Below are 5,453 nucleotides of genomic sequence, written 5' to 3' on the forward strand. Positions count from 1 at the left end.
GCACAGCGCGTGCTTAGCTATGCTAACGCACTGCAGAGAGCCATTGTCCTTTCTGCCAGTTGTAACAGGCTTCCTCTCTGGCCACCAACCAGCTCCCAAACCATCACGTGGAGACTTATTATTAGTTATGAATGCTTGTTCTTACTCTCTTCATCTATGTTTTGCCTCGGGGCCTTTTACCTTACTTTCAGTCCGTATGTCCTACTCCATGTCTGGATGGATGGTAGCTGGCTGGCCCCTGGTGTCTCCTTTTTTTTCTCCCTTGTTTTCTTCTCTTTTTCTTTCTCTCAAGCCCAGATTCCTCCTCTTATTCTCTCTGCCCACCAGCCCCACCTATCCCTCTACTGCTTAGCTATTGGCTATTCAGCTTTTTATTAGACCAATAATGTGTCTTAGGCAGGCAAGATGAAACAGCAACACAGCTTCACATAGTTAAACAAACACAGCATAAACAAATGTAACACATCTTTGCCTAGTTAAACAAATATTCTGTAACAGCCAGTGAAAAGAGAATTGGCTCCTTTTGATAGAGGAAAACCGGCTTCACAAGTTCCTGTGGAATGCTAGCTTTGTCTAACCACTAGAATTTGGGGAAATGGAGTTTCCTTTGGACATGACTGATAAAAAAAAAAAATGAGGACATGATCATTCCTAAACATGGTTGAGGAGAAGGTTTTTATTCTAGTTATGAGGGAGAGAGTACAGCCAAGGACATCTGGAAGGGTCTCAACTGAACTGGACACTAGGAGGAGAGAAAAGGAGGAGAGTGGGGGTGGGTAGACCAAGAGAGATCCAGGAGTACAGCCAACCAGGAGCTGAGAGACCAAGGGGGCCCAAGAGATGTGTGTCCAAAATGGGTAAGGATCAGAAGCTGAAGCCCAGCCTCTGGGGGGAGATGTGTGGGGAGGGGGAGGAGTGAGAAGCACTGGGAGGAGTCACAGGTGCCGAGTGAGGCTTGACCTGGGGTTCTTTGAGATCTAACATTCTAGGTTTTTGTTGTTGTTGATGATTATAAGGGGTGATGTAATCTCTTTTGTAACTACTTCTTGCTGAAACCGGGGCTTTATTGGGACGGGGCAGGAAGGCTGGAATGATGGTCAAAGTACAGGAAGGGAGTACAGGTTGGTGGACATCCGTTTTGCTCACTGCCCAGGTTCTGTTGGACCTCCTGGGGTTAGTGAAGTTCAGGATGCTTTGGAGCAGTCTGGGATGCAGAGGCTCAGTCTGGTTGGGGAATTCCTTCAGAAGCCTCCAAAAGCTGGCACGTTTGGAGCAGTCTGCAGTTGATTGAAAACTGGCTGGGGCAGATATAGACTAGAGACAGAAGATAAAGTTAAGGACTTTAGGAGATAATTTGTAAATTTGAAATGTCCAGGCCCATGGTCCTGGTAGTTGAGTCAGAGAGTCCCAAGATGAGGCCTTTCGCTGACAGACCCAGAAGGCTGGAGAGATTTCCCTGTGGAGAAGGAACCTGGGAAATCTGCTCTACTGTGGAGAGGCAGAGGAGGGCAGTCAACCCAACAGTGTCCACAGTGTGGGCAGGGTCCTTAAAGCGGGCAAGGCCACAGGGCAGCTCTTTGCCCAGTGGTTAGCATTGCCACAATCTGGATGGAGTCTCTGTACCCCATCTTCTTTGGAGATGTTAGGGTTGTCTCTAGGAGCTGGCATTCTATCATGGGAAGCTTTCTACTAAAGATTTTAAATGCCATTTTCAGTAGATCTCTGAAGAGTTTGAGGACCATTATCTATTAAGTATATCTGATTTGAACAAATCTTTACTTGTTTTTAGTTACTTGCTTTAAGCTTAACCTTGAAAACACATATAGAAGGCTAAATAAAGCTTGTCACTAAATGAATTGCATTTGTACTTAGCATGGCTGTGAACATAGTTCTTAGTACATTAAATAATTCTATCATATATAAAGCAACCAGGCATTAACTTGAATGTCTTAATTATTCAACAGTTATAAGAAGTTAGTAGCTTTTGTAAGATTAGGATTTCACAGCTTTTTCCCTGTTAAATTTGAGTCTTAAAATTTTGAGTTAAAGATTTAATTGGAAATCCTTTAAGCACCAAAATAAAACTTAAAACCAACAATGTAGTAAAGTTTAAACCATAAATACAGTCCACAGGAAGACTATTTTTTCTTGATCTTTTTTATAGTGTACCATTATTAAATATCACAGTTACTTGTATGAGTCAGTTTATCCAAATAGCTAAAGCTTAACCAATTTAGCAAAGATAAAGAGGCTATTCTGTTAACCTGAGTAGACCTTAATTATCAAACATATGCTATTAATTGTTTAAAATTTTCTAGAAGCCTGGTGTTGAGGAATTATCAAGGACATAAATGGTTAGACATACATCTCTAAGTCAGTTTCTGTTAGCCTAAGTATATCTTCATAACCTAATGAATTTATAAACCTTATTTATTAAGTATATATTATTTATCAAATATATGTTGTTTCTTATCTAAAAATTTCTAGAAGCCTGATGTTGAATAGTTATCAAGGACATAAGCAGCTAGATGTAAGTCTCTAAATCAGTTTTGTTCTTCGAGTAGGCCTTCATAACCCTTGGAATTTATCATGCCAAAATTCATACTAATCCAAAATGTTTTGGAGACCTGCTATTGTTTCCCTAGTCTGAGAAGAAGATGTAATGATACAAGGGCTCAGCGGGCCTAAGAAGTTTAATAGGTGCTGCTTTAGTTGGTTCAAGCCACGTGGTCATCTAACCAAGATGAAGTCACATGACGACATGTATGCTTTCTTAAGTTTAGAAAAGATGGCTTCTAGCCACGTGCTTGTTTCTGTCTTGATGAGGTCATAGGCCAAGATAGAGGCAAGTCACATCATTGTGATTTCAAAATATGTATTTTTCTAGTAGATCTATTTTCGCTGTGAGCCTTGTCTTTAATGGCTGAGCCATCTCTCCAGCCCTAGGTCTATTTTTAAAACAAGAACCGAGTCCAAGTTACATGTACAGTATATCCTAAACAAGAGTTGATCATATAAAGAGTATGTCGCAGCAAATTTAGATTACTCATGTATAGATTTTAACTATAATCCTTTTGTTAGAAGTTTTAAACTAAATTTTGTTACAGATTTTATAGATTTTTTTTTAACCATACCCAATGAACTTAAAAGTTCTGAGATAGTTTTAAGAATTTTTTATTTATTTATGTATTTATTGGTTTTTGAGACAGGGTTTCTCTGATTAGCTCTGGCTGTCCTTGGAACTTGCTCTGTAGACCAGGCTGGCCTCAAACTCAGAGATTTGCCTGCCTCTGCCTCCCGAGTGCTCTCTAACTCTACTAGAGAGAGTTCCTACAAGCTTTAAGAGGGAGTTGAACGACAGAGAGAAGCTCAGGAAGGCATAGAGAATCTATGGGACTTTTACGAGGGAACTGAGAGGAAACAGGGTCAACTGAGGGAGATTCCAATATAGAAGGCTTGAGGAAGAGACAGAGCAGGTAGTTCCTAGGGATAGTTAAGAGGAAGCTCTAGGAAGGAGCTTTGAACAGAAGGCCAAGAGAAGGAAGTGTTCAATACTAGGGGTCTATTAGGATTCCGCACATGTGCACCTTGGGTCTAACGTTTTACATCATCAATGGGCGAGGGTGACTGCTTACCCCTGCATGGTCATGCAATTCCCACCTTAAAAAAGCTAAATGCACCCCCTCCCACACACACACACCTCTCTTTTTCTGTGATTCCTCTCTGCCCTCTCTTCCTGTGTTTTCTCTCTCTGTTCCCACTCTGCTCCCTACTCTAGGCCTGGCTCTCTCTCTCTCTTCACTTTCCCTCCAATAAAGTTCTAAAAACTAACATTGGGTTCTGCCGTGGCCCGTGACTTTTCTGCTGACCAACCAGCGCTGTATTACCATCAGGGTCTCCAAGCAGAGAGAGAGACTTGCCAGAGAGAAATGTCCCAGATCACAGAGCAGAGGCATCCCTTTCCACTTGATGGGGTCCAATAAGGCGAGAGGAACTTTCTGGTACATTGGCGTGGCTTTTGTAGTAACAGTAGACAAAGCGAGCAGCTCTGGGGTGACACACATCCAGTAGAGGAGGAGAGGAAAGAGCTGCTGAAGGTGCGGTGGGAGAGGCTTTGGGAAAAGAGAGGATTCCAAGAGAGGGAGACAAGTGTCTTTAGTAGAGGGATGTGCCATGTGGGGCCCCAGAGGGCTCTGTAGGCTCCAGGAGCCAGAGAGACAGAGTAGACGAGAAGAGATGAATGGTTGGAAAGCAGCTGAGACTCAGACTAGAATTTGGAGTCAAATTTTGTGGCAGAAGCCAGAAGAAGCAGATGATACGTGCATACCTTAGGAGAGGCATGCTTGGTTTGGAGAGGCAGGGTCCTTTGGAAGGGAACTAACTCATTCATGCCAATCCTGGGTTTCAGTGCCAGGTGAATGAAAAAAATGAGGACATGACGCTCTTGGGTATATGTGAGCTATGAGGGAGAGAACAGCCTGAGGCATCTGGAAGGGTCCAGACTGAACTGAGCCATGAGTGGAGAGAGAGGGATGAGAGAGCAAGAGAGGAAGAAAAGAGAGAGGGAGACCCGAGGACCAAGAGACCTCATAGCCAAAATGGCTGAGTTTATATAGGAAAGAGAAGCTGGGGGAAGTGAAGCAGCTGGCCAGCCCCTGTGGGGAGACATGTAGGGTAGGGGTTGGGGGTGAGAAGTGCTGGGAAGAGCCACAAGTACAGGGTGATGCTGGGAGAGATGGCCTACAACCACTTGGATGTGTTAATAGGCACCTCAACCATTTGTCCCAGGATTTTGAGACCTAACAGTGACAACCACCAAATACAAAAGCACCAGATTTTATAAAGATCACATTTATAAGATGGGTGTGGTGGAGCATGCCATTAATTGCCAGCATTTGCAAAGCAGAGGCAGGTAGGTGGTTCTCCGTGAGTTCCAGCCCATCCAGAGTTATAGAGAGAGGGGGGAAAATACATGTTTGTCAGTCTGTCAGTGCGCGCGCCGTGTGTGCATTTGTGGAGGTACTTGTGTGGTGGTCAGAGGACAATTTATGGAAACCAATTCTTTGCATCCAGTGGGTTCGGGAACCCAACTCACGTTATCACGTTTGGTAGCAATCGCCTTATCCGTTGAGCCATCCCGCCGCGATTTTCAAACTGTAAAATGGGGACTTCGCCTGTCTCTCAGACTTGACAGGGTACAGGCCAGCTTCCATGCCGGCTTAGAGGAGGACTTTCCCCAATCGGCCTCGTCCCACGCATCCCCACCCTGCCCTGGCCTGCCTGTTGCGCTTCTGCTTCTCCAACACTCAGACGATCTGCACAGTCGCACTCCAGTCCGTCACGTTCGAGGTCCCGCCTCTTGGCTCCGAGGGCTTCCGGCGGCTGCGCGCACGCCACTGAGATTTGTGGGAATTGTAGTTCAACTGAGCTGCTTCCACCCACTTCCGGGTTTA

Source organism: Onychomys torridus, chromosome 1, assembly GCF_903995425.1.
Source record: "Onychomys torridus chromosome 1, mOncTor1.1, whole genome shotgun sequence".
In the NCBI taxonomy this organism is placed as follows: domain Eukaryota; kingdom Metazoa; phylum Chordata; class Mammalia; order Rodentia; family Cricetidae; genus Onychomys; species Onychomys torridus.